Source organism: Onychostruthus taczanowskii, unplaced genomic scaffold (assembly GCF_017590055.1).
Source record: "Onychostruthus taczanowskii isolate IOZ18803 unplaced genomic scaffold, ASM1759005v1 scaffold38, whole genome shotgun sequence".
Classification (NCBI taxonomy): domain Eukaryota; kingdom Metazoa; phylum Chordata; class Aves; order Passeriformes; family Passeridae; genus Onychostruthus; species Onychostruthus taczanowskii.
The window spans coordinates 6,520,653-6,528,036 of NW_024501237.1; positions in this window are offsets into that span (position 1 = coordinate 6,520,653).

Here is a 7,384-nt window from a genome sequence, read left to right on the forward strand (position 1 = left end):
GTTATGATCATGCCCAAAAGTCCCAGTAAGGATCAAGGCCATAACCTGTCAGTGCCATACACAAGGTAATAGAGTTCTTACTATCCGCACTACAAGTGCTTTTTAAATATTACAAAGATGTGTGGATACAAGTCAATTAAAAGTGCCCAAAGCCCAGAACAGAAACGAATCAAAAGAATATTACTTTCCAGACTGGCTGATATTTATAACACACACATGGGTAAGATGTTTTAATTTTGTATTTTGTCTGTTGCTTCCCAAGCAGAAAGTGATACAGGTTTTTTAGTACTTGCTTGTGAATTTTCATCTGGGGTGCAAATGGCAGAGGCCAAAGGCTTGGTCAGTTTGTTTTCATCTGGCATTAAGAAACAAAATGCTTCATTTAAAGGACAGATGTAGCCCAGGCAGCAACAGTAGATTCTGTCTAGATCCTGAGGAAAACAGTACAGCGTTCACAGTAATGGGCCATACAGTTTTGTATCTCCCTGACATTTCAGTACCTTCATTTAGACAGCAACTAATGGCATCTAATATTGCCATCTGAAGCAGGAATTGCAATACAGATAATCCTGTGCAAGTGTTGCCTTGTGGGTTTGTTGAGAAAACAAACCTTGAAAACTGAAAATAATTTGACTTAGTCTATGTGCTTGTTAACCTCTACTTTAGTGAAATGGCACACCGTATGTGAAATTTGATGGCATGTGGCAAATTCCTGAGTCTCAGAAGGCTGGAATCCATCAGCGTATCTGGAGAAACAGAAGAAGATTCTGCATACCTTTCCTTGTAATATTCATCACATGGAATTAAGGCATTGCTTTTTTTTGCTGCAATAGCCTGGCTATTGGATCTGCTGGCACTGTCCTCAGGATCCATAAACAAAGAGTAGGAAGGGAGCAGTCTCTACCAACATTTGTGTTTTAAGAGCAGGGAAAGGTGGCTGGGTTGAGACCTGCGCTCACTATGTAACAGTGGGGAAAAACACTGTGAAAATGTATCATGAAAGGAGGCAGTTTTAGGCACAGGCAGCCATCCTGTGTGAGCTAAACAGACCAAGACAGAGGCAAGACTCGCACATAAACACGTACTCTTCGTTTATTGCATGCAGGCTTCCCCTCCATGCTCTCATGAATAATTCACAAAACCATTAATGTTAAATGGGAAGGAAAAAAAAAATCAATTCTGTTATTGAGTTGCTTGAAAAACCACCTTCTCTGCGTGGGACAGCAGGAAGGAAACACGCCTGCTCATCCAAAAGCCTCCTGGTGACAGAGCTGCTACCAAAGTCCTGTCATGACTGTGCTGAAGTTTGGCCTTTGCACAGATCTTGCGCTCCCATTGAAGAATAGTTGGCTGTTAACTGCAAAAACTGTTGACTTATTTTAAAAAACCAACAAACATACTTGCTGTCTTTACTGAGTGGCCTTTGCCTTTTAAAGTAATGCTGTTATAAACTCCTGATCACTTATCTACTGACAATTTAGTTTCAAATTGATTACATCATTACATTTTATTTGTTTGCACTGTAATCTGTGAGGGCAAAAAATTTCTCTGCCTCACTTTTACCAGTGAGCCTGTTTTCCTAAGAGAGGAGGATTTTTTTTGTTGTTGTTGTTCAAGAACTAAGACTTTCAGTATGGGTAAGACAGTATGATACACATTGAAGATACAGAAGGAATGTCAGTTTTAAAAATTTTCCATGCTTTAATTTTTTCAAGGCCTATTTCATGTGGAAAGGCTACAGTTAATCATGTTGCTAATGGAGTATTTTTCAAAAAGAAACATCCCAAGAGAATATACCAGTGTTGCTTTACTTGGAAGAAAATATTTTCATGTATCTTTATTTTTCAATTTATTTCACCAAGTATAGTGCATACCAGAGAAGTTGTGGTTGAAGTGATAGGCTTCAAATTTACCTAAATCAGGTGCACCAAATGGATGCAAAATTTTTTGGGTTTTTTCCTTTAACTTTGTGAGAAATTTCTGAGATTTTTAATTTTTGTCCTGTTAATACTAGCAATAGTGTATTTTTTGTCTGTAGCAAAAGTATGATTATTGTCCAAATAAAAATGACTCTGTGAAGTAAAATATGCTTTTAATGAGGCTTGGATTGAATCAAAGATAGAGGAAAAGGATCAGTCTTACCACAATGCTTTTCTAAATTTTTTGTTGTTTGTTGGGGGGTTTTTTTGGTTTTTTGGGTTTTTTTTTTTTTTTTTTTTGTTTTTGTTTTTGTTTGGCCACACTTATTTTATCCCCCCTAATTATCAGCACCTCTCAAGTTTTGGTGGTATGGAACATTGCTACAAACTTGGTTTCCAGGATGGGGGAAATCTTGTTAACCAACCTGGGAAGAGAGCCTGTATCTCATGAGACAGTCTCCCTTTGCTAAGTTATTGCATGTGTTACTGGCTTCTGGTAGGTCAGATCTAATAAAAAATAACATTTCATTTGTCTCTTGTCACTGGAGCTGGGCAGCTTCAGAATATCAAACAGTTTCATCTCATGTAAACATCAGTGTTTTATTGCAAGTAAGTAGGGTCAGGGTGGTTATCCCAGTGCTTGTTTTTATCTTGTGCTGTTGAGGAATGGCAGGTAGCCAGCAAACCACTCGGGGGAATTCTGCAGTCTGTCTTCTGGCTACAGGCAGGGCATGCTTTCTCTCTACGACTGTATTTGCTATAACTCGTTGTAAAACTTGATACCTTTTATACAAGGAGTCATGTTTTCAGCTTCACTTTGTATCCTAAGTGGAATTTTACTGTCTGCTGTCATGGACTTCCAATTCTTATTACACTGAAAATAAATAGAAGTAGTTTGGCTTCCACACAGCCTTTGAGCCTGGCAATGTGCACTGATGGAGCTGCAGCCTTGTGTGCTGTCTCCAGCAACAGCAAGGGCTTATAAGCATTGTGTGCTTCATGAACACAGCACCCAGGCATGCCCCACCTCAAACAATTTAATTTCCAGAGTTTAGAAATTTAGGCTTCTAGGAATTAATCAATCCAATTCAGTTAAAACCAACCGACCCAGCAGACATGCTAGAATTTGTGACACCAATACAAGGAGCAGGCCGCAAGGATGGTACCTTGATGGCTGTTGACCATGACCTGGCAGCCTGGATTTCTACTGCATTGGGAGAGAGGAAACAGTGAATGAAAAAACATGGAAGTATTACTCCAGAACTCCATGATCGCCTTAAAGACTGAAACTTCCAGGGCAATAAAATCAGTTTAAAAGAAACTTTTTTCCATTCACACCAGGATTTTAAGGAAGGACAAAACATGCTGATAGCCACTAAATTAATTTATCTTTACATCTTGGTTTGTTTCTTTTCTTGTTCAGTTTTCTTTTTTTTTCCTTGAGTGATATTAAAGCTTGCACTTCCTAAAGGAGCATTAATAAAGCTGTAGTTCTCATGGCAGCTCAGACACACACACAGGGGTGCCACTTCCTGGTGCTGCTGCACAGTATAATCCTTGAGCTCGATGCACCCACCGGTTCCTTGTGTCACACAGACACTGCAACATACAAAGGATAACTTAAAAGCCCAAATGTCTTAAGACAGCATTTGGATAAAAATCAGCCTCGGCTCAAATCTAACAAGAATGTAATTTCTATATTGAACTCTATCTTTCCAATCCCTTGTAGGCAGATTTCAGAAAATTATATTAATAAAACACTGGACAGAGTGGCTATTTGAAGTGTAACAAACGTCAGTTATTTCATTGAATGTATGTACATACATCTTATTAAAAGTCATAAATTATATGAGAAAAGGAGGCTGTCCATAGCCACATACGATGAGAATTTTAGGATAAAAAATCTATTATATGATTGATAAATACAGTATTTAATGTATGAACTAATGAATGCTTACAAAAAGGGCTGTTTAACAGATGTCGGTATAAACTTAAAAGATCATTATTAATAACTATCCCTTATAAAAAGATAGATGCCTTTTCAAATTATTTAATAATCTACTTTTTACAAGTTTAATATGCAAGGATATAGTACTTTTCCCAATATTACTCTGATTAATGGCCACAGTTTAGATATTACATGTCTTTCATCACACACATCTTTCATACTGTCAAATAGAAATACTAGGGGATATCAATTGATATCAATAATCCACAACTGCACACAAATCATGACTACTGATTAGTAAAGCAATTATCATATTAAAAGAGTTCAACAGGGCTCAACATACTGTTAAATTAGAAATCAGTCAATACCACAGCCATTATATAGAATAGCATTGATTGGATGTACTAAACATGAGCCTTGATGACAATTGATCACAATGAACTCTGCTCACAGAGGAGTCTGGTACACTAATTGAGGAGCCATCCTTAAATAGAATAATAAATAGAGGAGGAAGGGAGAAGAGAAATGGCTACAGAGCTAAGGTGCTGCCTGTCTGTGCAATGAAACAGTAAAGAAACAAAGAACTAGGAAGACCTCTGTATGCTGGATGTCCACAAACTTCCAAGCCTCCTTTTCAAACACCAAATGAACCTGTGAACTCCTCACAGGTCATCTCCACAATCTGTGCCACAGCTGTTAAACCTGCTCAGAAGAGTCTGAACAACACCTCAGAAGAAACATTTCCAAAAGCAAATCCCACAAAGAGGCCATAAACCCCAGAAGTCTCATCTGTGACATGTGACCAGCCTCCATTGGCATGCTTGAAATCAGGCCTTATGGTTGTGTTTGAGGGTGCCAGGATGAGGGAAGAGATGAGAATTTTGACTCCATGTTTCAGAAGGCTGATTTATTATATTATTATATATATTATATTAAAATTATATACTAAAACTATATGAAAAAGAATAGAGAGAAAAGATCCTTCAGAAAGCTGGAAAGGACAGGAATGGAATGAATAACAAAACCTTGTGACTGCTCACAGCCTTGACACAGGTGGCTATGATTGGTTATTAAGTGAAAACAATCCACATGGACCAATGGAATATGCGCCTGTTGCATTCCACAGGAGCAGACAGTTATTGTTTACGTTTCTTTCCTGAGGCTCCTCAGCTTCTCAGGAGAAAATCCTGGCAAAAGGATTTTTCAGAAAATATCGTGGCAACAAGGCCTCAGACTGCACATGTAACCAAAATTTGTTCCTTAGAGCGAGGAGCTGCCCAGGCTGCTTTTTCTTGGTTTTGTTCACAGCAAGCTGCACGTGGAAGAGTTTGAGTGAAACACTGTGTTATTAAATTTGGCACTAACAGTTTGTAGTTCTCACTACCGCTCAAGGAAATGTGTGGTGGTAGAAAACAAGTTCCAAACATCTTCATTATCCTGAAATCTTATTCTGAAAGTATTCCCAACCCCAGATCAAGATCAAACAGCATCAAGGTACTGAAGAAATTCATCCCAGCAAATGCAAATGTTGTACTGCCTCCAGGAACATCCCAGATTTATCACCTCTACAGAGTGTTAAAATATATTTAAAAAAAAAAAAAAAAAAGCTCAGCAGTTAGACCCCTACCTGATTTTGAATTAACTAAAGGACAGGAGCAGTTCTGATTTTGGTTTGTGACAGGGAAGAGATGGCCTGGAGAAACCCCACACAGCAAAGGCTGCTGAAACTTTAAGCAAGCACAAGTTTTGCGGGTAGTAAACCATGATCAATGTTCAAAAATGCAGTGTTCAGATTATGCAATGTTATTTCTATGTTTTCATGGTTTCCTGGAAATGGGAGAACAGGGTGTCTGAGGCAGTTTGCTGCCAATGACTGGACACCACCAGATGGCCCCCGTTGCATATCTCTTCTAATGCTCAGCCATGAACAGCCAGACAGACAGGAAAAGTCAAGAGATGAGCATTTAAACATTCCCAATTGTAAAACAGCAGTAGAAAAAGACATTTGGAGCCAAGGGAATAAAGGATTTGAGCTACACCAATCAGTTTCACAGGTATGTTACAGGGAAAGATCATTATAAAAATGAGCACACTGCCCAAGTTTCACTAAAGGAGAACTTTTAAAATATATCTGGTTTTCCATCCACACAGCTGTTAAAACAGTGATATCTTCAAGAACTAGAAGCAGCAGCTATTTTTGTTCTCTGCCCCATCCACATTGCAGGAGGGAGTTATTCACTTATTCCAACCTACATTTATTTTCAACTCATGGCTCATTTCCTTGGGCAGCTGAAGTTTGGGATGAATACACCCTGGACCACTGTGGTTTGTTTCAGTTTCCTAATGTATTAGTGCCACAGCAACAGTAAGCATCCCTCACATGCTTCATACATAGGTACCAGCTAGCAGCACCAAATTAAAAAGCAAGGCTACATAGATTGTAGGTCTTCCCTGCACTTATTAGCTGTATCATATTTAATTTGGAGATTAGGTCAACCAGTCAATTAAAAGAACAAGGCTCCTTGGTTAAGAGCAAATATAATGGTAAACAATAGAGGAAATTTGTGCTCTGGAGAAAGGCAGCATTCACAGGTTTGTCCAAGATGATGATATATCCTGTCTATGTTGTTTGCATAGCTATCAGATAATAAATACATTAAAAAATATAACAAGCAAAAACATTACTTACACTGACAGGGTTTGGGGGCTTTTTGGTTTTTTTCTTTGATTGGTTTTGTTTTGGGCATTAATTGCCTGGTCCACCCAAATACTCCACTTGCTTCCATTTTAGCCTATCATTTGTCACAAATGAGCATGAGACCATGCTGCATTTGATCCTGCAAAGGTACATGGTAAAAAAAAGAGGAGCTCTAATGATATAATATCTCCTTGAGCCAGGTCTTATGAACTCTCAGAGAAACATCACACCCAAGATAGCCCAGCTACCTCAGATGGCATAAAATCAGCAGGATGGCTTCTTTTTGATCTTGCAAAGGTACATGGTAAAAAAGAGGAGCTCTAATGATATAATATCTCCTTGAGCCAGGTCTTATGAACTCTCAGAGAAACATCACACCCAAGATAGCCCAGCTACCTCAGATGGCATAAAATCAGCAGGATGGCTTCTGAGGTTGTGTTGGAAACAGAAAAGTTTTAATAAAAGGCAAAATAACAAAGCTTTTTACAGAGAAAAATGAAGCCAGGGGCAAGAGGCTCTTGCTCCTGGTAAAAACACCCCGCAAAAGCAATTACTTCCTTTGCTCTCTTCTTTTTCTAGTGAATTGCTTAAGCGGGACCTTTTGGCTTCTGTCCAATTGGGTATCTTTTGGTTTGAGGGGAAGTCCCCAAGGTCCTATGAGGTGTCCTTTTACCAAATTGAGGAGAGAAACTTCTGGGCTTTTTTCCTTTTTAAGGAGACAAAGGATAATTTGTTCACTCCGTCAACAGGGGGCACATTCCTACACTCTAATAGTTTAGAAACCTGGTTCCTGCAAGAGCAGTGAAAGATAAGTAAAGA